General features: G+C 44.4%; 1 protein-coding gene across 7 annotated transcripts in view; it reads left to right on the forward strand.

Moving 5' to 3' along the window:
• Nucleotides 1-27,061, forward strand: part of PCBP4 (poly(rC) binding protein 4) — a 120,633-nt gene that overhangs the window by 55,982 nt on the left and 37,590 nt on the right. The window contains exons 1-3 of one of the 7 annotated variants that reach the window (XM_033926195.1): nucleotides 471-536; nucleotides 631-936; nucleotides 9,192-9,357. The exons of 1 other annotated variant lie outside the window; for it this stretch is intronic. The gene's annotated coding sequence lies outside the window, so the exon portion shown is untranslated. Of the gene's footprint in view, nucleotides 1-470; nucleotides 537-630; nucleotides 937-9,191; nucleotides 9,358-27,061 lie in introns of those variants that run through there. 5 more of the 7 variants (XM_033926194.1, XM_033926197.1, XM_033926196.1 and 2 more) reach the window with 5 other exon arrangements.

Raw genomic sequence — 27,061 nt, forward strand, 5'->3', positions numbered from 1 at the left:
TTTATGCTCTGTCAATCTTGTTTTGATTGCCCGTGTAGTATGGCCAATATATAGTTTGGGGCACAGGCATTGAATTATATCACATAACTGGAGTTGCAGTTAGTTACATATCTGGATGTATAGCTTTTACCCGTGATCGGGTGTGTCCAAGTCTCCCCTGATAGGATTTTGACCATCAATGAGCTACGATGGATGCACAATTTAAACTCCATGACTGCTTTTGGATTAAACAAAATATCGGACTGGATGGCTCAAATAGATTTTTAAATATGAAAAGAAAGAAAAAAAAGTTTTTCCTTTAGGAAGTAGTCTGAGTCCAGTCCGGGTTTTTGGCTTTCTGATCCTGAAGTTGGGACCCTCCCTTGTGGGTTGTACGCCTGGGTTTGCTCTCAGCCTTTTTTGATTTCTTTAGCTGTGATTGGCCCTGTTCGAGGCTGATGTCATCGGAGTTGCCCTATTTCAGAGTGATAGAGAATGCTGTGGCCATTTTAAACTGCCAGAGACTACGTTGAAGCATGTACATATTATGAAACAAGGTATGTGTTTAGAGTTAGAGTGCTTTCCTTGATATTATATTGAAATTGGGAGGGAATGCTAAGCTTTTAAATGCTCTATTTTTGTGTTTTGTAGATTTCCCTGTCCTGATGAAGTGATAGCGAAACGTGTTGGCTAAGGGGACAGAAATCATATATAGAAAAGCTAAGTTGGCTATATGCATACATAAAGTATAATATAAACTATATATATAAATGAAATAAAATAAAAAGTTGTTAAAATGTCATTAATGCTAGGTTGGGATTAATGAGGATTTTACCACCATGAGTTATGCTACTTGGGTTGCTGTCTGAAAATCCCTGGATACCTGAGCATTGGCGTATGCAAACTCGCGGTCCGGGGGCAACATGCGGCCCGCCAGGTACTATTTTGAGGCCCTCGGTATGTTTATCATAATCACAAAGTAAAATAAAACAGTTTTTTGATCTTATATCTCTTTAGCTATAAATTACAAAATTATTATTAAGACTTAGCCAAAAGGAAAGATTTATAAATTATGAAGAGTTTTACCTCATGCAAAATTGTCATTTCTTTAATAAGACATTAACTATTTTTTCTGTGGCCCTCCAAATACCTACAAATCCAAAATGTGGCCCTGCAAATGGTTTGAGTTTGAGACCACTGGCTTATGCACAGTTAAACTTGCTATTAGACTGGTTCTTTATCATCTGTGGAAGATTTATACTGTACCTAAATTTAGGCACGGATGTCCTTGCTCTATAACTGCGCGCATGATTTAAAGGAATACCCCACAACCACCCATGTCCACGTTTCCTTTTTTGACTCACTTGTAAAATGTAGGCCTGGATTCTGCACCTAAATTTATGTATGCGACTTATAACTGATTTTAATTAATGCCAATAATTTCTGGGTTAAAAAAACCAATTATAGTAGCTTGTTCAATTAAATGGCATGCACAAATCAGGTATGCACCCATAATTACATGCACAATTTTCAGCTATTTTTATAGAATTAGGGGGATCGTGTACACAGGTGCCTAATTATATATTAGTATACTACATCAAGAGAGAGCTTTAATTTTAATGCAGTGATAAAGAAACTGCACTAAATGTTAGCATACATATTTTGCTACTGTTTCATTATATCAGCCTGTCACAGCCTTACAGAGATTTAAGTCCCCTCTTGGCCTTTTCATACAAAAGCACTTACTGAAATTAGAACCAGCAATAAGGTTCAGACTTCCTATAATAGTCCAGACAAAGATCTGTCTGCTGCTTTAATTTACAGGACGCTTCAGTATCTTGGCTAACCCTGCCTCTTTTACAAACGTCAAAGTGTAGCAGAGCTTTATGACTGACCAGGAAGTGAGCTGTAGTCGGGTATTATGCTGGCCTCACCCACAGTAAAAAGACATTTTACAAATGGAAAAACCTTTTAAGTTTAATCAAACTGTCACTGGTCCACCTTGTCCTCTAGATACAAAACTGGCATTCAAAAGAGAAGGGGACATAAGAATAACCTTACTGGGTCAAACCAAAATGGTCCATCAAGCCCAGTAGCCCGTTCTCACGGTGGCCAATCCAGGTCACTAGTACCCGACCAAAGCCCAAAGAGTAGCAACATTCCGTGCTACTGATTCAGGGCAAGCAGAGATTTTCCCCCATGTCTTAATAACAGACTGGACTTTTCCTCCAGGAATTTATCCAAACCTTTCTTAAAACCTGCTACGCTATCCGCCTTTACCACAACCTCTGGCAATGCGTTCCAGAGCTTAACTATTCTCTGAGTGAAAAAATATTTCCTCCTATTGGTTTTAAGAGTATTTCCCTGTAATTTCGAGTGTCCCCTAGTCTAATTTTTGACAGAATGAAAAATCAATCCACTTGTACCCGTTCTACTCCACTCAGGATTTTGTAGACTTCAATCATATCTTCCCCTCAGATATCTCTTTTCCAAGCTGAAGAGCCCTAACCGTTATAGTCTTTCTTCATACAAGAGGAGTTCCATCTCCTTTACCATCTGTCGCTCTTCTTTGAACCTTTTCTAGCGCCGCTATATTTTTCTTGAGATATGGAGACCAGAATTGCATGCAATACTCCAGGTGAGGGCGCACAATGGAACAATACAGAGGCATTATAATACCCTTAGTCTTGTTAACCATCCATTTTTTAATAATTCCTAGCATCTTTGCTTTTTTGGCTGCTGCCACACATTGGGTGGAAGGTTTCATCGTTTTGTCTACAATTATATTACATTAGAGATTTCTATTCCGCCAATGCCTTGTGGTTCAAGGCGGATTATAAAAAAGGTATTACATGAAGAAGATATCTGATAAATTCTAGAGGAGCTAAAGAGTAGATGAGGTTGCTTTGGGGAATTGGGAAGGTATTGGGGAATAGTATTGGGAATTGGAAAGGAGCTAGTGGTATTAAGTCATTTACAGGAATTTCTTGAAGAATAGTCTTTCTTTTCTAAATGTTTTGTAGTCTGGGGTCATAATTAATAGATTGGAGATTTGGTTGTCGAGTTTTGCTGCTTGTGTAGCTAGGAGGCTATCATAGTTTTTTCCATTTGACTTCTTTGATTGGAGGGTACATGAATGGAGTGTGGGTTTTCCTATGTCTAGTTGATGCAGTTTGGATGAGATGGTTGTTTAGGTAGGTTGGGCTGTCGCCGTTTATGGTTTTAGATAGTAGACAGTAGAATTTGAATAGTATTCTTGCCAGGATTGGAAGCCAGTGTGAGTTGAGGTATGTCTCTGATGTCATATTTCCTCAATGAATAGATAAGTCTCAGTGCTGTGTTTTGGATTGTTTTATCATTGTTGCTGGGCAGGGGAGGTAGAGAATGTTGCAATAATCTAAAAGACCTAGGACTAGAGATTGCACTAAGAGCTGGAATTGTGTTCTATGAAAATTTTCGAACTTGTCTTAAACTTCTCATAACTGCGAATGATTTCTGAATTGTTTTATTGATTTGTGGTTGCATGGTACAGCTTTTATCGTCATTCCTAATAGTTTAGGGTGAGTTGAATGGGGTAGTTGATTGTGTTAATTTCTATATTGGTTAAGGTCGGGACTTTGTTATTTTCGAGGACGATGAATTTTGTTTTATCTGGGTTCAGCTTCAGTTTGATCTCTCATCCATGTTACTACCGTTTCTAGTGTTCGGTGTAGTGTGTGTGTCCTAGAGGGCTTTGGTTGATCAAAAGGTATGAGAATGGTGATGTCATCAGCATAGCTATACAAGGTTAGACCTAATTTGTCCAGGCAGGCACCGAGGGAGGCAGTATAGAGATTGAAGAGTGGGGGATAGTGGGGATCCTTGGGGTATGCCACAGGACCAAGGTTGGACCAAGGTTCTGATTTTTCTTTGTCTGACTTTACTCTGTAGGTTATGGATTTGAGGAATCCTTCAAACCATGAGTATACCTTATCAGTGATACCTACTGTGTCCAAAATTTGCAGTAGGATGTTATGGTCTACCAGGTCAATGCTGCGGTCAGATCATTGTTTGAGCAGCATTTTTTTGCTTGTGCTGAGGTGGTGTCTAGTCATGTCAACAAGGGAGCTCTCTGCTGAAGTTGGTTCTAAAGCCGGATTGCGTGGGGTGGAGTATGTTTATATTCAGTATATTTATTGATTTTCAAATCAAACAACCAAGAATAACTTGTACAGAAAGCAAAATTAGTAATTTTACATGAAAGCAAGAGTAATTCAATAGCATTGAAATAATTATAACCAATATGCTCAAGTCCTCAAATTATAGGATCCAAGATTTTCTTAGTGAGTACAAAAGAAAAGAATTGAACATAATGTACATTCTTATGCATAGAAATAGCTATACTGCTGATTGCAGGGATTAATCTATAATCTTAGGGCTTATGATTTTTCTGCCTCCAAACGGGAAAGCGCTAGAAAGGAAGTCAACTGACTAGGCTTGAAGAAAACATTTAACTGCACGGTGATGGACTATACACTTACAAGGGTGTTGCAAGTAAAAAGTAGCACCTAAAGATATAACACCTGACTTCAACATAAGAAATTTACGGCAACGCTTTTGGGTCTCCCATGATAAATCAGGAAATATCTGTATTTTAAAGCCCATGAATTCTTTCTGCCTATTTTTAAAGAATAATTTTAACAATCAAACTTATCAATAGAAAGAACTACTGATATAATCAAAGTACTTGGTTCTGCTTCCTCTTTATCAGATTTCTCCAGTAACTCCGATACATTCAATAATCCTTGGTCCAAAGACCTTTTTAATAATTGATTCTTGTTAGGTGGGTAATAAACCCATGATAAAGGGGGTATCGAATCTTCCGAGCCCCCCAGAACTTCAAGAAAATATCTCTTAAATGGGGTGGAGTATGTTGTGGTCTTCCAGATAGTTGGTGAGATGTTTGGCTACTAGCCCTTCTGTTAGTTTGACATAGAAGTAATGAGGCAATGGATCTGTAATTGGATGATTGATCCATTGCTCCTTTAAGGTCTTTTTAGGATCGGTGTGATGGCTATTTGCTGAGGTCAGTTGGGAAGAGGCCATTTGTGAACATGGTTTGTATCCATTGTAGGAGTAGGGCACGGAATTTCATGCTGGAGGTTTTTAAGAGATGATGGGCAGTGGTTGAAGTCGCATGATGACATCCAGAATTCCAGATCCCTTTCTTAGGCACTAACACCCAAGGTGGACGGTAGCAGAAGTTACTGAACTGTGTCAAAAAAACATAGTAACATAGTAAGACGGCAGATAAAGACCCAAGCGGTCCATCCAGTCTACATGGAGGAGAGAAGATGGAAGCCATGATCCTGTTTAGGATTACCAGATTTTTTATTAAAAGAAGATGCATGACCATGCCATGTTCCACCCCTACCCTTGCACCATTCTACCCCTGGCCCCGCCCTGTTCCGTCAACAGCCCTGCCCTGCTCCACACCACAACCCTGGCCCCATACAAACCTCATCTCTTTGGGGCCGCGTCTAAAGGGCATCTGCACATGTGCAGATGCGACGTGACGAGTCATATGCACGCGTGTGATGTCATCACGAGCACCGTGCGCAGATGCCCTCCGGACAGTTTCAAATTAGAAAATTATCAGCAGTCATTGTTGCATGCATTGAAAACCATTTGGAAAATGGTTTCAAAACCTTTGCAGAGCATTATAAGAACATAAGAATAGCCTTACCGGGTCAGACCAATGGTCCATCAAGCCCAGTAGCCCTTCCTCATGGTGGCCAATCCAGGTCACTAGTACCTGGCCAAAACCCAAGGAGTAGCAGCATTCCATGCTACTGATACAGGGCAAGCACTGGCTTCCCCCATGTCTTTCTCAATAACAGACTATGGACTTTTCCTCCAGGAACTTGTCCAAACCTTTCTTTAAAACCAGTTAGGCTATTCGCTCTTACCACTCTTGATCAGTTTTTGGTTTGTATATCTTTGACTCCTTTATTACCTGCCATGCCTTAGCTGTCCATAGGTTCTCTGAGAGACAGGCGTTTTCTAAGATAAGAACTTGACGTTCTGCCATCTTGATTTCCCTAAAGCAGGATTGTTTCTATGATTCTGGGAGTCTTTCGGCCAGGGTGACTTTGAAGGGGGAATTCACTCCTCCACAGTAATACGGGGATATGCATTTGCAGCACTAGATCCTTGAGTCACATCTATAGTGACTAGCATCCATTCAGAAGAGACAAGACCATTTTGTGCTCAAAGGCCCTCATTCTACTGTATAAACACCTAATATATGGACACTAAAGAGCACAAGTGTCAATCATAAGCTAGGTGCCTTATAGATTCACACCTAGCGGCACCTTAAATAGTTTTAGGTGCTAGTAGGGATTGAAACCTTAGGCACAGTTCATTTATGCCAGGGTTTTCTTTGTCTAAATGAGCATGTCAAAATGTATAGTGCTGCATACACCTTTCACAGGGCTACTCAACATCCAGATTTCCCCAGACATGTCCTTTTGAGGATATGTCCAAGGTTCAGGTGGCTTTTCAAAACGCAGTACTTTGTCCGGGTTTTGAAAACCTACCAAATCGCCGTCAGGCAGGAGGACATCTGCACATGCGCGGATTCCACAAGATGACATCACACGCACGTGACATCATGTCACATGCACGGATGCCCTCCTGCCCGACAAGAGCAGGAAGTAGGGGACGTGGGCTGGGGCAGGGCTAGGGTGGGATTGGAGGCATGACTGGGGTGTAATGGGGGGAACTGGGCGAGTCCAGATTTTCCGTTTGGAAAATCTGGTAACCCTAGCCTTTCAGGCACCTACTAAGTCAAAACATACTCAAGATCTGCCCATAATCCATCCCAACTTTCTGGTAGGTGCTTTGAAGTAGATGCTTAACTCAAATTGGCTTTTATTTATTTATTTTTTTCTATACCGCTCTCCCAGGGGAGCTCAGAATAGTTTACATTAACTTATTCAGATACTCAAACATTTTTCCCTATCTGTCCTGGTAGGCTCACAATCAATCTAATGTACCTGGGGCAATGGGATTAAGTGACTTGCCCAGGGTTACAAGGAGCAGTTTGGGGTTGAACCCACAACCTCAGGGGGCTGAGGCTGTAACTTTAACCATTGCGCCACACTCATTCTTCAAGTTGCAACAAGATACTGCTGCTTTGGTATATTCTCTGGACCTAAGAAAAGAAGTCTTGGCCTTCGAAAGATAGTCAAAAATTGTATTTAGTCCAATATAAAAGGTATCACCTTATTTTCTATTTGTGTTTTGTTTGTTAATTTGTAATGTGGTGATTGCATATATGCCAATTTTTTATATTTTATATTTTTATATTTTGCACAGCATTGAGTGGCATGCATCATTGCTTCTCTTTCCCAGGTTGTTGCATTATCTGCAGAGTCAGGCTTTTTGGGGGTTCAGTTTAATTTTGGTGTACATATTTCTATTTTTAGTTTGATTCCTTATTCTGTACTTGGTAAGAGTCTGGCTGCATTCTGCATCTGTAAGAGATGGGGGTTTCTCTGTTAGCATGGATTGCTCCTGCACAGATATTTAATACTAATTAGGCTTGTTCAGTTTTCAAATAGGTAAACTGATGTTCTAATGCACACTGCCTTTTACTAGGTATAGGGTTACCAAATGTTCAGATTTATCTGGACATTTCCTCTTTTTAGAGGATGCCCGAGTGTCTGAACAGTTTTCTGGACTGGAGGGAATTTGTCCAGGTTTTGGACTTATTCTCTCCAGTCCAACCTCCACCCCGGAGTTGGGTCTGGCTCTCATAAGTCTCCCCTGTCCCTAGTACCTTCTCTGATGCTACAATTTTTAAAAGCTTTTGGCAGCTTTAGCAAGAGATGCTTCTGCCATTGGCCTACCCTGAAAGCCTTCACTTGGTAGCACTTCCTGGTCCCACATAGATGGAGCACCACAGAGTGAAGACTTCTAGGGCAGGCCGACAGCAGAAAGATCATCTCTCCAACACTGTAAGCTGCCTAAAGTTTTTAAATTTCAGTGCCGAAGAAGGTAATAGGAACAGGGGCACTCACTAGAGCCATACCCAACTCTGGGGTGGTCCAGGTAGGGGGCTGGAGAGAGAGAGACTAGTAGTACAGGCTGTGCGGGGGGTGGGGCAGGGGAGACTAGTGGGAGGCAGGGGTGGGGTGGAGCACCATGAGTGGGACAATGGGTGGCACAAAGGCAGGGCAGGAGTGGGGCATGGGCAGGGTGGAGTCAAGCATTTTGTGTTTTGACTTAGCAAATATGGTAACCTTAGTTAAAAATGCCCTTGAAATAGTGCTGCTGTGGTATGGTAGAATTGCTTTATAGATTGAGTGATAACTTGGGGTTGTAACAGCTCGGATGCTCATAGGAATTCTGTGAGTGTTGGAGCTGTTACCAAAGCAGCCTGCGCTAAAAACACTAGCATGGCTTGTATAGGAGGGGTTACGTAAACAAACATTCTGTTGGAATTTTTTATGCCTTGTATAAATAGATATGAGGTGGCCATTGTAGAGAAGTATGACTGGGTAGATACGATTTGGATAGATTTAAGTGATGGTCCCTACTAGAGAGATAAATTGAAGACTTGTAATTTGAAGTTTCTCCCCTTGATATTCAGTGCTGTTTAACTGGCTATCTGTTGCTCTGGGAAGGAGCCGCTGGCTGGGACGGTTCCCCCGGTAGTCTATTCAGCTATCTTTCTTTTTATCTTAGCTTTTCCTACTCATGGTAATTAAGTTTATCTCCTGGAATGTCCATGGTATCACATCTCCTGTTAAACGCCAAAAAATTCTTAGTGCATTGAATCGACAAAAGGTGGATATAGCATTTTTGCAGGAGACCCACCTCTCTTCTGCGGAACATGCTAAACTCTGCCGGTGGTGGGTTGGTGAGATCTTGGAGTCTTCGGGTCTGCACCGGAAGGCGGGGGTGGTCATTTTATGTCGTAAGGGTCTGCATTTGACTACCCATAAGGTATGGTCTGACCCGCAGGGGCGTTATCTGGTAGCTAAAGTGACACTTAATAGGCAGGATTTGCTCTTGTGTAATATATATGCTCCTAACACTTGGGATGGGTCCTTTATGCGTTCCCTTACCAGACTTCTTCATCAGGACCTTCCAGTGGTGTTGGGTGGGGATTTTAATCAAGCTTTTGATCCCACTATTGACAAATCTAATCCCCTTCCTCACGACAGGTATGCCCCGAATAGAGGCCTTCCCTTGTTTGCCTCTTCTATGTCTTTGATTGATGTTTGGCGGGTGTTACATCCTGGAGACCGCGACTACACTCATACATCTAGTGCCCATGCAACGCAGTCCCGTATTGATTATTGGTTGCTCACGGATTCCCTGTTTTCACAGGTAAGCTCGGCGGAGATTGGGGGATATGATGTTTCGGATCATGCTATGATTGTTCTTATTTTAGAGTTTCCTGGAGATACCCCTGGGGGCTTTCATTGGCGGTTTCCTCTCTCGCTCTATTCTGATCAGGAGTTTCATGCTTTCCTGGTAGATAAATGGAAGGACTATGCTTTTCACAATGCGTCTCATAGGGGTGACTCATTTCTTTACTGGGAGGCTGCTAAAGTGGTGTTGCGGGGTGAGATCATTGCTTACTCTAGCCGAAAGAAAAAAAGGCGCGACCGTCAGGTGCTCCGGCTGGAGCGCCAGGTTCAGGATGATCGTCGCCGCTATGGGGCTCACCCCACCGGAATCAATAGAGCGTTATTATTGGCTTCGCAGTTGTCGTTGCGGGAATTATTACATGATCGGGCTATGAAGTCTTTGGCATACTATAAATTTCAACTGTATTTGCATGCTAATAAGAGCGGTAAGCTTCTGGCAAATTTGATTCGACGTGCTAAGGGGTTTTCCCCAATTCTCCATCTCCGCCGGGCAGATGGTGGTTTGGTCCACAAAGATGAGGATATGGCGGCGGTGTTTCACCATTATTTCCAGGAGTTGTATGCTGCTCCACCGGTTTCTTCGTTGGCGGGTGATCTTTATTTGGATCAGGTCTCTCATCCGGTGATGACAGAAGCTCAGAATGCACGTTTGCAAGCTCCTTTTACAGTTGAAGAGCTATCGCTGGTTCTTGGTAGTTCTCCGCTGCAGAAGGCGGCGGGGCCCGATGGCTTTCGCAGTGAATTCTATAGACTTCTACTTGCGGACGTGGCCCCAGTTCTGGTTGATGTGTTTAACACTGCGGTACGCGAGGGGGCTCTTCCGCCTTCTCTTCGGGTTGCTCAGATTGTGGTTCTGCTTAAGCCCGGCAAGGACCCATTAAAGGCCTCCTCGTATCGCCCCATATCCCTGTTGAATGCTGAAGCTAAATTCTTTGCTAAGTTGTTGGCCAACCGGTTGGCGGGTATTTTGCCCTCACTGGTGGCGGAGCCTCAAGTTGGGTTCGTCAAAGGTCGGTCGTCCACTCGCAATTTACGTACTATATTGGCTTCGCTGGAGTGGGTGGAGCGGGAGCAGGTTTCTTCTTTGCTGGTCAGTTTTGATGCCCATAAGGCCTTTGATAGGGTTTTGTGGGATTTTTTGTTTTGTACTCTTCAACATTATGGTATGGGAGGTTTCTTTAGTGATGCGGTGGCTGCGTTATATCATGATCCGCTGGCCAGGGTGCTGGTTAATGGAGTTTCTTCGGCGGTGTTTCCAATTCAGCGGGGTACTAGACAGGGTTGCCCCTTGTCTCCTCTTCTTTTCGTGCTCACCTTGGATCCCTTAATTCGCGAAATCTCTGCTAATCCGGCGGTTCGGGGTGTTTCTCTTGGCGGCCGAGAGTTTAAGATTTCGGCATTTGCAGACGATTTGTTGGTTCATTTGACCTCCCCGTGGGAATCCTTTCCTGCTCTTATGTCGCTTTTTACGGAGTATGGCGATTTTTCGGGCTTCCAATTGAATTATGATAAATCTTTGGCATTAGCTACGGCCGAGGCGGTGCGCTTGGAGTGGCCGGGGCAGTTTCCTTTACGGTGGGCGGATGGCGTATTCAAATATTTGGGAGTGCAACTCACGAGCAGTGTGGGACGGTTATATCGTGCTAATGTAGATGTTTTGTTGGCCGCTACGGAGGGTTGTTTTGCAAAGTGGATGTCTCTACCTCTCTCTTTTTATGGTAGGGTTCAGTTGTATAAGATGGTTATTTTTCCCCGCTGGTTGTATGTACTCCAGTTGCTGCCTCTTTGTCTGCGTCGTAGCGATCTTCAACGGCTTCATAGGCAGCTGACCCGATTCCTCTGGCAAGGCAAGAAGTCTCAGATATCGATCTCTTATCTGTTCGGCTCGGGAGGGATCGGTGGTGTGGGGCTCCCGGATATTGGCCTCTATAATCTGGCTTGCTTGCTGCGATTTTTGGGAGACTGGTGCTTACAGAGTGATGACTATCTTTTTCGGGACTTTGAACATGCTCTTTTCTCTCCTTGGCACTTGTTTTCGCTGTCTCAGTTACCTGTTCGCCTCTTGCCTCCCGCGTTCCGATCTAGTTTCATCCTTAGGTCGTGGCGTTTTTCTTGGAAGGCATTGGTAGGGTTACTGGGGGGGACCATCAAGTTTCGGATCAGTTGTCTATACGGGGGAATCCGCAGTTTCTGCCTGGCTGTGATAACTCGGTCTTTGTGCGATGGACTGGAGAGGGGTTTCTTCTTCTTGAGCATTTATTGGATGAGGATGGGGCGATGAGACCTTGGGGAGATTTTCCCATGCTTCATTCTTTGGGTGTGGGAGGTCTGTTTGCGTACCGGCAAATTCATCATTATGTGGGATCCTTGGCGCGCCCGGGCTTACGGTTTCGATTGGGTAACCAATTTCGTCTATTTTTTGCCCAATTTTATGCTTGTGGCTTGACGGTGTCTGCGTTGCATGGGGCTTTGCGGCGGCTTACTCCTCAGAAGTCTTATACGGCTCTGGAGAGCCGCTGGGGTAGAGATCTGGGCATACCTGGTGAGTCCTTGAACTTTCCTTCCCTTATTGGTCGTATCTCTTCTATTTCTATTAGTGCAGAACTGAGGGAATGCCAATTTCGAGTGGTGTATAGGGCGTATTTTTCCCAAGAGCGGGTCCACAAGGTTGGGGGCATTTCTTCTCCAATCTGCCCTAAGTGTACACTGGGTTGCAACTCCTTTTTTCATGCATTTTGGGGTTGCCCTCGAGTGAAAGTCTTTTGGAGAGCCATACTCCGCTTTTTGGAGCGGCTGGTTGGTCACGCTATTCCGATGTCTCCGGTAGGCTTGCTTTTAGATAGATATGAATCTTTGCGAGTGCCTGCTCGGAGACATCGGTTGCTGATCCGGAAGGGTGCTGTTATTGGAAAGAAGATCATTCTTAGCGTTTGGACGCAAGACATAGCGCCTGCTTATTGGGCTTGGAGGAATCGTTTTCATAATTTGATGCTCTTGGAGCAGCGCCATGCTCGATTATCTGTCCGGCGGTCGAAGCTTTTCCTGCAGACCTGGGACCCCTACATTTCCTCGCTTTCCCCTAGGGCCAGAAGTCTGGAATTCACTCTGTTGTTGATACCTTATGCTCTCAGCTGTTTTCCCCGGGTTGGTGGGTGGATGTTTGGGAGAGTGTGAAAGGTGGGTATGAGTGGTTGGACGTATGTGGAGTTCAGGGGGTAGGGTGGGATTACACATTGTGGGTGGGAGGATGGGAATTGGTTCTCTTGTTTTGTTTGATCTGTGCTGAGCGGCATAAGCAAACAGCTTGCTCAGCATAATCCTTTCTTGCTGGGGGGGTTTTTTTTTTGGGTATGGATTGGGTCTCATGGTGTGGGTTTGGGTTGGGGTGGGGGTTTGGGATTTGGAGTGGGTGGGGATTGGGGGGATCCTTTGGTTGGGGTGAAAATGTGTTTGATGGTACATTTGATGTTCGCGACCTTGTTGTATGGTCGTGTTGTCTTGTGTATTTACTGATGATGTGCCAATAAAACATGATTTATACTAACTGGCTATCTGTGAATATTCAGCAGGAGATAGAAACATGATGGCAGATAAAGGCCAAATGGCCTTTTGAATTCAGACAGTCTCTGTCTTCTACAACTTCCGAGAGACTGTTCCATGCATCTACCACCCTTTCTTTAAAAAAGTATTTCCTTAGATTACTCTGGAAGCTATCACCTCTTAACTTCATCCTTTGCCCTCTCACTGCAGAGTTTCCTTTCAAATGAAAGACTCGACTCGTGTGCATTTACAATACATAGGTATTTAAATGTCTATCATATCTCCCCTCCTGCCTTTCCTCCAAAATATATAGATTGAGATCTTTAAATCTGTCCCCATACGCCTTATGATGACCATATACCATTTTAGTAGCCTTCCTGTGGACCGACTCCATCCCTTTTATATCTTTTTGAAGGTGTGGCCTCCAGAATTGTACACAATATTCTCAATGAGGTCTCACCAAAGTCTTATACAGGGGCATCAATACCTCCTTTTTCCTACTAGCCATACCTCTCCCTATTCAACCTAGCATCCTTCTAGCTTTCACCGTCACCTTTTCAACCTGTTTGGCCACCTTAAGATCATCACATATAACACCCAAATCCCACTCTTCTGTTATGCACATAAGCTCTTCACTCCCTAATATGTACTGTTCCTCAGGTTTTTGCAGCCCAAATGTTTGACCTTGCATTTCTTAGCATTAAATTTTAGCTTCCAAATTTCCGACCATTCTTCAAGCTTGCCAGGTCTTTCTTTATGTTGTTCACACAATCCAGCGTGTCTACTCTATTGCAGATTTTGGTATCATCAACAGAGGCAAATCTTACCCGACAACCCTTCAGCAATATCGTTTATAAAAATGTTAAAAGAACAGGCCCAAGAACGGAACCCTGAGACACACCACTGGTAACATCCTTTTCCTCAGAGCAATCTCCATTCACTACCCTAGTTATCTCCACTGAATATAGCCAGTTAGTGCTGATATATAGCACTGGGTTTAACATAGTATAATTAACAGCAGATAAATACCTGAGTTGTCCATCCAGTCTGCCTGATATTTACACACATTTTAAATTCATGATTATTTTAAATCGTCTTTTTTCATAGATATTTCAGGGCCAGAGATTGTAAAGTCCGTCCAATACTGTCCTTAGGTTCCAGCTACTTGAGTTGCCATCGAAGCTCACTCCAGCCTATCCAAATCGTCTCGTCATCTGCAGGTTACAGACCATAAAGTCTACCCTGTACTGTCCTCATGTTCCAAATTACTGTAGTTCCAGTTGAAACCCTCCTTAGCCCATCCTAAACTGAGTTGCCATATACAGGACACAGATCGTGCAAGTCTGCCAAGTACCAGCCTTAGTTCTTCAATTTACACCATTCGTTTTCTAATTATAGATCTTCTGTCACCATCTTCCTCCTTTAGCGGTTAAATAGGACTGCATAAATAATATGGGCCCCTTAGTGAATGACTGGGTTAGGAACTGGCTGAGTGGAAGGTGGCAGAGTATAAAGTTAAATGGGGCTCACTCTGAGGAAAGGGATGTTATCGGTGGTGTGCACACGATTTGGTTCTTGGACCTGTTCCTTTGAACATTTTTAAGTGATATTGCTGAAGAGCTGTCTGGTAAGATTTGCCTCTTTGCGGATACCAAAATCTGCAATAGTTTAGACACCTCTGATGGTATGGAGACTATGAGGGGTGTCTACCCTATTGAAGGATCTAGTGAAGTTTGAAGAATGGTCTGGAATTTGGCAGTTAAGAGTTAATGCTAAAAAAATGCAGGGTCTTGCATTTAGGATGCAAAAATCAGAGCGAATGGTACAGTTTTAAACTTTTGGTGTGAAAGAGGAGAAGGAATTAGGCGTGATCATATGATCTTAAGGTGGCCAAACAGGTTGAAAAGGTGACAGTGAAAACTAGAAGAATGCTTGGATGTATAGGGAGAAGAATGTCTAGTAGGAAAATGCAGATAATGCCCCTGTATAAGACTGAGATCTTATTTAAACGTTGTCTACAATTCTGGAGTACACACCTTCAAAAAGATACAAACAGGATGGAGTCAGTCCAGAAAGGCTACTAAAATGGTCAGTGGCCTTCATCATCCTACAATAAGCAGCATAAAATCTGTTGTACTACTTGGGATATTGCTAGGTACTAGGGACCTGGGTTGGCCACGGTTGGAAACAGGATACTGGGTTTGATGGTCCTTCAGTCTGTCCCAGTATGGTAATTCTTATGTTATTATAAAGTGTATGGAGACAGACTTAATCTCAATATGTATACTTTGGAAGAAAAGCAGAAGAGAGAAGATATGATAGAAACATTTAACTACCTACGAGGTATAAATGCACAGAAGCGAGTCTTTTTTTCAATCAAAAGGAAGCTCCGGAATGAGGGGGCATAGGATGAAGGTGAAAGGGAACACACTCGGGAGTAACACAAGGAAACACTTCCTCACAAAAACGATGGTGAATTCATGGAAAGGCCTCTTAGTGAAGGTGGTAAAGAAGAAAACTATCTGAATTCAAGAAAGCTTGGTACAAGTACTTAAGCTCACAAAGGGAGAATAGATGTAGGGTTACCAGATATCCAGATTTTCCCAGACATGTCCTCTTGAAAAGCTGGTGTGATCGGGGCTGGAGAGCATCTGTGCATGCCCAGATGCACTTCAGCCCTGGCCTGAAGAGAAAAGGTTTGTGTAGGGCTGGGTTTTGGGGTTTTTTTTTTTTTGGGGGGGTGGGGGGGTGGAGCAGGGCAGAACCAGGGACATAACATGGCAGGCCTGGGAGCATAATGGGCGGGGCCACGTATCCTCTTTTACCAGATGGAAAATCTGGTAGCCCTAAGTACATGACATGGATAGTCAGACTGGATAACCTGATGTGATCCTGATTTAGCCTCCTTGCATACATGGAAGTAAAGTACTGATTTTCAAAAGGAAAATAAAATGACCTCTTATGAAAATAAACTTTCATTCTGTCCAAGGCACAAGCATTAATCAGGTTATGGCTGGAAATGATGATGGAGAGGGGAAAATCTGAGCACTGGGAGGAAAAGAATTTAATTCTTTCTCGGCATCTTTCAAGACTAGATGCTAATGTCTGAAGAAACAGCAGTAGTGTGGGCACAGCATGAAGCAACTCTGCCTACTGGATGTGCTCTCTCCTGCACCCACTGCCCACACGGAAGTGCAGATAGTCAGTTTTCCTGCTGTACTTGCATCTGGAGCTACAGTGCTAGGATAAGGGGCTAGCACATCACTAGTTTGCCTGCCAGTGAAGAAATCACTCTGCCAACTCTTAGCATGCACCCACGGGTAATGATAGAGAACTTGAAGCAGGCCATAGAGGCTGAGACGGAATTAGCTTAGCTTTCTGTGGTTGTACATCGCAAGGTATGTGCCATTGCCAGGGGAAGTACAGCTTGATCCCACGTTTCTCGGAGCCCAGGCAGGATTAGTGCTCACCGATTAAAGATGGAAAAGACAATGTAGGTCATAGGGAGCTAAATCCCAGAAGGACCTAGCAACCGACAAATACTCAGAGGACATAGATTCTAAGACTATAAACTAAGCCTGCATTTCTCACACTTTCCAGGGATTTCTAGGCAAATATATACTGTATATAAGAATACAATACATAATTTTCTTATGTACCATCAAACCAAAAGCTCTAGGTGGTTCACAACTTACAAAAGAAAAAGTAGAACAATTGCCTACTGAATTCCAAAACCATATTATAGCCAGGTTGTCAAAGATTTACAGCATCTCAGATAATTACATTCAGATCTCAATGAATTTGGAAGAGTATTCCACAAATTAGGAACAACTGGTTTAAACATTTTTTTAGTTGATATGGTAGATGGAATATCAATTTTACTAAGTTATGTTGAGTGATTCGGTATAGAACTTTGAAATTATTTGGATCAAGGTGGCCAAATAAGGACTCATTTTGTGAATTATATAAATAACAAACACAAAATCTTAAACTCCGTTCCAGCAGAAACTGATAAAAGAAAGCAAGAGCACAGATACCCCTTCAGATCTAGTTTTACACAGGATAACCCTAGCTGTCTTTTTTTTTTAAATTAACTGTAAATGGTGCAGCTGTTTCAATCTAATAACCATATATTACAGGAATCCAATTTTGAAAGAAGACAAGCATATTTAATTTTTCATAAATCAATGTAAACCCCCCCAAAACAAACCCAGAGGAAATTGTAAAGATAAGTGGCCAATGTTTCCAGGAGCTTGACACCAAAAATACTTGTTTCAAAAGGCATTTCTTCTACAGAAAAGGCCCTAATGTACATGGTTGAGTCTCATTATGATCACCGCTTACCTCAGACATCAGGGATGCACAGCAAATGAATGAATGCACATGTCGTGCCCAGACTTCGTTGGTATATAAGGTGGGATGTCAGCAAGTTGCCAAAATAGCAACCATGGCTGTCATGGGGAAAAAGCACAGTTACTTACCGTAACAGGTGTTATCCAGGGACAGCAGGCAGATATTCTTGACTGATGGGTGACGGCACCGACGGAGCCCCGGTACGGACAATTTTAGAGTGATCTCACTCTAAGAACTTTTAGAAAGTTCTAGCTCGGCCGCACCGCGCACGCGCGAGTGCCTTCCCGCCCGACAGAGGCGCGCGGTCCCTCAGTTAGTATAAGCCAGCTAAGAAGCCAACCCGGGGAGGTGGGTGGGACGCAAGAATATCTGCCTGCTGTCCCTGGATAACACCTGTTACGGTAAGTAACTGTGCTTTATCCCAGGACAAGCAGGCAGCTATTCTTGACTGATGGGTGACCTCCAAGCTAACAAAAAGAGGGATGGAGGGAAGGTTGGCCATTAGGAAAACAAATTTTGCAAAACAGATTGGCCGAAGTGACCATCCCTTCTGGAGAATGCATCCAGACAATAATGAGATGTAAAAGTGTGAACTGAGGACCAAGTAGCAGCCTTGCAGATTTCCTCAATAGGAGTGGAACGGAGGAAAGCTACAGATGCTGCCATTGCTCTGACTTTATGGGCTGTGACAGAACCTTCCAGTGTCAGTCCGGTCTGAGCATAACAGAATGAAATGCACGCTGCAAGCCAATTAGACAACGTACGTTTAGAAACAGGACGTCCCAATTTATTCGGATCAAAGGACAGAAAGAGTTGGGGAACTGATCTGTGGGGTTTCGTACGCTCCAGATAGTAAGCAAGAGCCCTTTTACAATCCAAAGTATGCAGAGCTTGTTCCCCAGAATGAGAATGAGGTTTTGGAAAGAAAACAGGTAAAACAATGGATTGGTTGAGATGAAATTCAGAAACAACCTTGGGGAGAAACTTTGGATGTGTACGCAGAACCACCTTATCATGGTGAAAAACCGTAAAAGGTGGATCTGCAACCAGTGCATGAAGCTCACTGACCCTCCTGGCAGAGGTAATGGCAATAAGAAAAAGTACCTTCCAAGTGAGAAATTTGAAAGGAGAGGTAGCTAAAGGTTCAAATGGAGGTTTCATTAAAGCGGAAAGAACCACATTGAGATCCCAGATAACCGGAGGGGCTTTAAGAGGTGGTTTCACATTGAAAAGCCCACGCATGAACCTGGATACCAGGGGATGAGCTGAAAGAAGTTTTCCATGGACTGGCTCATGAAAAGCTGCAATGGCACTGAGGTGGACCCTGATGGAAGAGGACTTCAGGCCAGAATCAGACAAAGAAAGAAGATAATCCAACAACGTCTCCACTGCTAGGGAAGTGGGATCAAAATGATGAAGAAGACACCAGGAAGAAAATCTTGTCCACTTTTGATGGTAACATTGTAGAGTGGTTGGTTTCCTGGAGGCATCTAGAATGGAACGAACGGGCTGAGACAAAAGAGTATCAGTCGAGTTCAGCCCGAGAGATACCAAGCCATCAGGTGTAGAGACTGGAGGTTGGGATGCAGAAGGGTTCCCTGCTGTTGCGTAAGCAGAGAAGGAAACAGAGGAAGAAGAAAAGGTTCCCTGGAACTGAGTTGAAGTAGAAGGGAGAACCAATGTTGCCTGGGCCACCTCGGAGCAATCAGAATCATGGTGGCTCGTTCCCTCTTGAGCTTGAACAAGGTTCTCGACATGAGAGGTAGAGGAGGGAAGGCGTACAGGAACAGATTCGACCAGTCGAGGAGAAAAGCATCTGCTGTTAGACGGTGTGGAGAGTAAAGTCTGGAGCAGAATAGGGGCAGCTGATGATTGTGAGGAGCTGCAAAGAGGTCTATCTGAGGAGTGCCCCATTGATTGAAGATAGAGTGCAGAGTTACGGGATCGAGTGTCCACTCGTGAGGTTGGAGAATTCTGCTGAGTTTGTCCGCTAAGGAATTCTGTTTCCCTTGAATGTATATAGCTTTCAGGAAGAGATGATGATCTATGGCCCAAGTCCAGATCTTCTGAGCTTCCTGGCATAAAAGGCGAGAGCCTGTCCCACCCTGTTTGTTGATGTAGTACATCGCAACCTGATTGTCTGTGCACAACAGAAGGACCTGAGGAAAGAGAAGGTGTTGAAAGGCCTTGAGGGCGTAAAACATCGCTCTGAGTTCCAGGAAATTGATTTGATGCTTCCTTTCCTGGGCTGACCAAAGACCTTGAGTCTGGAACTCGTTCAAGTGAGCTCCCCATGCATAAAGAGAGGCGTCGGTGGTGATGACTAGTTGATGAGGAGGCTGATGGAACAGAAGACCTCTGGATAGATTTGAGGATACCAACCACCATTGCAGAGACTGACGAAGAGATGATGTCACAGATATGTGTCGTGAGCAAGGGTCCGACGCTTGGGACCACTGGGTCGCAAGGGTCCATTGAGGAATGCGCAGGTGAAGACGGGCATGAGGTGTGACATGAACTGTGGATGCCATGTGTCCCAAGAGCACCATCATTTGCCTTGCTGAGATGGACGGCAGAGGAAGTACCTGGTGACATAGAGACTGAAGGGTCTGAAGACGATTGGATGGCAGAAAAGCTCTCATGAGGAGTGTATCTAGGATCGCTCCAATGAATTGAAGTCTCTGAGTTGGAATGATATGGGATTTGGGTAGATTGATCTCGAATCCCAGAAGTTGTAGAAATTGGATGGTTTGGTTGGTGGCCAGAAGGACCGCTTGGGCAGAAGTGTCCTTGATCAACCAATCGTCCAGGTAAGGAAATACATGCAGGTGGTGAGAGCGTAGAAAAGCCGCCACCACAATGAGACATTTGGTGAATACCCTTGGAGATGAGGCAAGACCGAAGGGCAGCACCTTGTATTGGTAATGACAATGATTGATCATGAATCGGAGATATGGTCTTGAGGTCACATTGATCGGTATGTGAGTGTAAGCCTCTTTGAGATCGAGGGAGCATAGCCAGTCGTTTTGATTTAGAAGGGGATAAAGGATGGCTAAAGAAAGCATCTTGAATTTTTCCTTTACTAGATGAATGTTGAGATCGCGAAGATCCAAGATGGGTCTGAGATCTCCTGTCTTTTTGGGAACTAGAAAGTAACGGGAGTAGAATCCCTGCCCCTTTTGATCTAGAGGAACTTCCTCTATAGCGTTCAGAAGGAGGAGGGATTGGACCTCCTGAATAAGGAGGGCTGATTGAGGACTGTTCAAAGCAGACTCTTTTGGCAGGCTTTGAGGTGGGAGAGTCTGAAAGTTGAGAGAGTAGCCGTGGCGGATGATGTTGAGGACCCATTGGTCCGAAGTGATGACTTCCCACCGGCTGAGGAACAGAGAAAGTCGACCTCCTATTGGTTGAGGCAGGAGAGTAGGAATAGGGATACTGGCTATACTGCGGAGAATGAAGTCAAAAGGGCTGTGACTTCTGCTGAGGAGGTTGTTTTACAGCTGCTTGCTGCTGCTGTTGTCTGGGAGGCTGACGTTGCTGTTGCCTCTGACGCCTAGGTTGTTGAGCAGTGGTAGGCAATGGACGGGCTGTGAAACGGCGTTGATAGGCCGACTGCTGCCTGTATGGTCTTGGCGGAGGAGGCTTCTTTTTATTCTTGAGCAGGGTATCCCAGCGCGTCTCATGAGCAGAGAGCTTTTGTGTGGTTGAGTCCATGGAATCCCCAAAGAGCTCATCCCCTAGACATGGGGCATTGGCTAACCGATCTTGATGGTTAACATCAAGCTCGGATACCCGAAGCCAGGCCAAACGACGCATAGCTACTGACATTGCTGTCGCTCTGGATGTAAGTTCAAAAGTGTCATATATGGATCTCACCATAAACTTACGCAATTGGAGAAGAGACGACAAGCATGTGTGAAAAGCGGAATGCTTTCGTGAAGAAAGATATTTCTCGAAAGAAGCCATGGTGGTAAGGAGATGCTTTAAATAAAAAGAAAAATGAAAAGCATAATTACTAGCCCTATTAGCTAACATAGCATTTTGGTAGAGCCTCTTACCAAATTTATCCATGGCCCTTCCTTCTCTGCCAGGAGGGACAGATGCATATACACTGGCTCCTGAAGTCTTTTTAAGGGTGGATTCGACAAATAAGGATTCATGTGGTAGTTGAGGTTTGTCGAACCCAGGAATGGGAATTACCTTATATAGAGAATCCAGTTTACGTGGGGCCCCTGGGACAGTTAAAGGAGTCTCTAAGTTCTTATAGAAAGTTTCCCTCAAGATGTCATGAAGGGGAAGTTTCAAAAATTCCTTTGGAGGCTGATCAAAATCAAGGGCATCCAAAAAAGCTTTAGACTTTTTGGATTCAGCCTCCAAAGGAATGGACAAGGACTCACACATCTCTTTCAAAAAACTAGAGAAAGAGGAAGTGGCCTGTTTGGAGGATGGGTCAGGGACAGCCGAATCCTCCTCCTCTGAGGAACATTCTCCTTCAGAAAGAAAGGGTTCCTCTGAGTCTCCCCACAGATCAGGGTCCCTTACATGGGAAGAATGGTCCCGAGACTCAGGTGTCGACGTTTGCATATGTCGGGTTTTGCGCATCGACTTACCCGACCTCATCGATACCGTGTCCGGAGAAGTTATCGGACGCACCGGTGCCGAAGTCTGCACCGATTGATGGTGAGCTCTCGGCTCCGGTGCAAGGACTGGCATCGATACCGATGAGGTTAGGTGAAGCGGTACCGAAACAGTGGAAGCGGTTAATACGGGTTCCACAATCGGTACCGATACGGGTTGTTCAACAACCGGTACCGATGGCTCGGTGCGGACTGGCACCGGAAGGTTCGGTGTTATGATAGCAGGAAGGAGTCGTTCCAATTGCTCCTTAAGCTGCACCTGAAGGATGGCCGTAATGCGGTCATCGAGGGATGGCACCGGTACCGCTTTTTTCTTCTGCGGTACCTGCGGTGCCGCTCGACGCCCCGGAGATGAGGAGCCCGATGTCGAGGGACTCACCTCGATAGGGGCGGAGCGCTTCCGCTGGCGTCGAACCGGCGGCAGGATTGGGCTCACTGCACTCGAGGCCGGAAGACGTTCCAGCGGGGAAGGCTTCTTAGCCGGCTTACCTGACTGTTGGGATGCCGGTGTGGAATCACGCGGCGTCGAAGACGAGGGTGCCGACTGAGTCGGTGCCGAAGCCGGAGTCGAAGGAACGGGGTCGGACATCTCGGCACCGAACAACAATCGCTGCTGAATTAAGCGATTTTTTAATGTTCGTTTTTTCAAAGTAGCACAGCGGGTGCAAGAAGAGGCCTGATGCTCAGGACCCAAACACTGTAAACACCAGTTGTGTGGGTCCGTGAGAGATATAGGCCTAGCACACCGCTGGCACTTTTTAAAACCCGGTTGAGGGGGCATGAAAGGAAAAACGGCTTCCGCCAAATCGAAGGCCGAGGCTTCGATGGTGGCAGAAGGCCCCGCCGGGGAAAACCGAAAATTGAAGAAAAAAATGAAAGATTTTTTTTTTTTTTTTTTAACAAAATAAAAGAAAGAAAAAAGGCAAATTAAGCCAAACGTTTACGCGAGCGGGAAGGTTATGAAAAAATTTCAACAGCCGTTGAAAACGCGTCTTCTTAGCTCCGCAGAAACTAAGAAACTGAGGGACCGCGCGCCTCTGTCGGGCGGGAAGGCACTCGCGCGTGCGCGGTGCGGCCGAGCTAGAACTTTCTAAAAGTTCTTAGAGTGAGATCACTCTAAAATTGTCCGTACCGGGGCTCCGTCGGTGCCGTCACCCATCAGTCAAGAATAGCTGCCTGCTTGTCCTGGGATAAAGCGCGATTTATCAGACATTGAAAAAGGCATGATCATCGGATACTGGGCCAAGTGTGGCCGCATTTCGGAAACAGTGGAGTTTCTGAACTCTTCACGGGCTGCTGCGGTTAAAGTGTACCGTGAATGAATGAATGGAACTTGTTCGATGACCCGACGTGGTAAGTGTGAGGCAGAATGAGCCATCGATGCGAAAGATGAATGTTGGCATTCAGTTTAGGCATCGGTTAGTGAAGTTCTCTCTAGGTGCCTAGATCCGCTAGGTACCTAACTTTAGAATCAGGGCCAAAATACTTAGGGCCAAATTGGTAAAAGTCCACTTTTTTAAACTCCTTTCACTCAGATATCTGGATGGGCCATTTGGCTTCATCTGCCTTCAAGTTTCTCTGTTTCTATGTAGTTGAACATATTTAAACTCTTAATCTGTCACATCACCCTCCCTTGTGATAAGGGCCCAGATGTGATCGTCTAAACATTTATCCAAAAATCATGTCTACCTTCATTCATAGATGCATTCTTCACGTGCCCACTCCAAAACAGAAATGGCAATTTTGCTATTCAAATGTATTGAGCAAGTTGACACGAACTCTATATGGGGTTGGCACACGGGGCTGCCTAGTGCTTGCCCTGTGGAGTGGGAACCGGGCACACAATCAAATTTATTAGTTTAGCGGGACCAAGGCCAATACTGAATTATTCTAGGAGGCTGAATAAGCAGTTCAGACTTTTTATAATTCTCCACAAAAATAACTGTCAGCTCCAATTGTGCTGTACCAGAATCTTTACTAATGTCTTAAAGTCAATCATAACAGCGATAAGACAGTTCAATATGTATCCAAACAGAGCTTCAGCAGTTGCAAATGTACATGCAAAGTCTCATACTTCGCTTCTGTATCTCAGATGTGTTTTCTTCTTTTTAACTCCCATTCTTGCTACTGTACTAGAGCGGCAGGGGTTGAAAACAGGGGCCAATTCCGAAAGCCTTGTGATAGAGCTGTAAACAATGAACGTCAAATCACTACTGCTTTTAAATCGCAGCAGTAATCCCCAGATTATTGTAAAATGTCACCTTTCCTGTCAGCGCCTGAGCTGTGATTGGCTCTGGCACTGACAGAAAGGGTGACATTACAAAAAAAAAATTGCCAGTGGTCTGCTGTTTCACCCATCTCAGCCCGACCCTGTTCCCAATATTAAAAAACCAAAATCCTTGGTATTTATGTAATGTAATGTAATTTATTTCTTATATACCGCTAAACTCCGTTAGGATTCTAAGCGGTTTACAGAAAAAATAGACAATAGGGTACATTAAAATTATAAGTAAAATAGGTACTTAGATATTCCCTTACTGTCCCGAAGGCTCACAATCTAACTAAAGTACCTAGAAAAATGACAATTAGTAGAGTAATGAAAAAATAAAATAGAGATAGATGAGAAAAAATAAGAAAAACATTCTAATAAGACTACAATGGTCTAAAGGACTTTGAAAGGTTGAAAAAAGAGGGGAGATAGGAATTAGAAGCAGAAGGGAGAACTGTTGAAACTATAGAATTCTTGGGAAATTTAAATGAAATTTAAATAATAAAGTAGGAAACAAAAACCAAGTGGCAAAACAATGAATGAGATTTAAAAATAAAATATCATAAACTAAAAAAGAAAGTGAAAAAAATAAAAAACAAACAGTCAAGACTGAAGTCCAGCTTGAAATGACTTCACTGCTTTGGCTGCGAAACTTCTCCAGATGTCATCCGATCCTTGTCAGCAAACCGGAAGCCCCAAATCCAGTGTCTCCGGTCATCAACTCGTCTAAGATGTTCACTCTCTCCTCCTGCATGTCAAATTCGCTGAATCTGTCTCCTTTCAGGACAGCCACCGCTCGCGTCTCTCTGACCGTTTGCGGCGCCAACCATGGCCTCCCCCTCGTGGTGGCGGTGGTGGTCATGGGGGTCGCTCCTCATCATGGCCAAAGCTAGCGGCTGCAGCGCCTTCTCTGAGTCGATGCTGCTCAGCAGGCCCAGGCTGGCGTCGGGGCCGGGTGCCTCTAGCGGCGGGCGAGCGCCAGGTTGGCTGCCGGCTTCTCAGCAACAGGGGTGACGGCAATGAAGAGATGGAGGGGCTGGGTGAACGATTGCGCCGGAGGCATCTCCTTGCCTGCATACTTCAGCTCCAACTCGGCAATCCTCACGGACGTGACCTGCCCCAACAATGCCCGATAAAAACAACACAAATGCCGTGCCGTCCGTTGCAGCACTCGAAGGGTAATGACGGTTGGGCACCGCCTCCTCCTTGGAGGAAGAGAGGTGGCCTGGGAGCTCTGGAGATGTCAGTTGCGGTGCGAGCAGGCAAAAGGCAGGAGCAGGCGAACGGCTCAACTGCCGCAGTTCAGGAGGGTTCCCAGCTGCTTATGGGGGGGCGGAGCTTGCTCACATGCCGAGCCCCAGAGGAAGAGAGGTGGCCTGGGAGTCCCGGAGGTGTCAGTTGGTTATAGGCCCTTCCACCCCTCCTCCCCCAAATGAGAGATATAGATATTGATATCCAAAAACAAACATATATGAACATGTACACACATCACATGGATACATTCAGATGGGGTTGGAAATAAGTTTGTAAGGCATGACCACATGCTTCTTCCCCTGCTTCCCCTTGGCTGTCATAATCCTATCCTTACGGGATTGGTTCTTAATGATTAAGAGGCATATTTTCGCTACTGTAAATTCTACTATGAAGCCTAGTGACTGAATCATTTATCTTTCATAATAGTTGCAATACACAGTGACCTGGAGACTGAACTGTCTACCATTAACTAGTGGTAGAGAAGCAGAGAAATACCTGTTGTCGTGGCACAGTAGTATCAAATGGCTCGACTACACAATCCATCCTATTAACAGTGATTGACTAGTCAAGAAGGGGTGTCCAACCTGCAGCCCTGTGAAGTATTTTGTGTGGCCCCGGTCGAGGGCGATGCAGTGTTTTCCTCTGCTGCCCCTGGGTGACTACCATCTTGCCGGCTCCCTCCTCTGTCTTGCTGCAGGTTTGCGTGTTTGTGCGGCCCCAGAAAATTCTTTTTCGGCCAGTGCAGCCCAGGGAAGCCAAAAGGTTGGACACCCCTGGTCTAATGCTTTAATATTCTATGAGATTTGATAGTTATTTATTTAGCCTCCCCCTCTTATCAAACCGCAATAGAGCGTTTTAGCACTGGCCGGCGAGGTAAATGTTCTGATACTAATAGCAACTGAATGAGCAACAGAGCATTTACCTTGCCAGTCAGCACTAAAACGCTCTACTGCGGTTTGATAAAAGGGGCCTTACTTATTTCAATTTCTCTCATGCCTTTTCAGTAGTAGCTTAGGTAATATTTTGGGTTATAAATTTGTAAATAAATCCTTTCTAAACTATTTCTTTCAAACTGCCCTTCCCCCCCCTCCCACCCCCAGGTTGGAAAAAAAATTCTATAAGCCATGCCGCCACATGATCTTCCCCATTTGGAAATCTCTTAACTGATTTTTTGTTTTGTTTATAGCTTTCTTTTGGTTTCTGTTATGTATTTTTGTATTTATTTGATGGTGGGGTGTTTGAACATTTGTATGTAGTTTAATTGTATAAGTCAAATACAGATTGAGTGATTGGCGTGTATGAGAATAATTAATTGCTAAGTGCAGTTTGATAATAAATATTTGTTCGCATGCTATTGTAACACCAAATACTTTCATATACAATTAATTATACATTTTAAATGTTTGAAACCAGTCTTATGTCAGCATGAGGCCATACATGGCCAAAAGGACTGATGCATTCACTTCGGGGATGAACTACCCTGGTGGATTAGGTGTACTTGTTCTAAGAATAACAGAGGTTCTGTTTCTATTGTGTTACCTTGTTCGCTAAAACAAACGTAAGCTGTTTCCTTCCAAATGGAGTGCAGAGGACTGCAGACCCTGCTG

Source organism: Geotrypetes seraphini, chromosome 17 (genome assembly GCF_902459505.1).
Source record: "Geotrypetes seraphini chromosome 17, aGeoSer1.1, whole genome shotgun sequence".
Classification (NCBI taxonomy): Eukaryota; Metazoa; Chordata; class Amphibia; order Gymnophiona; family Dermophiidae; genus Geotrypetes; species Geotrypetes seraphini.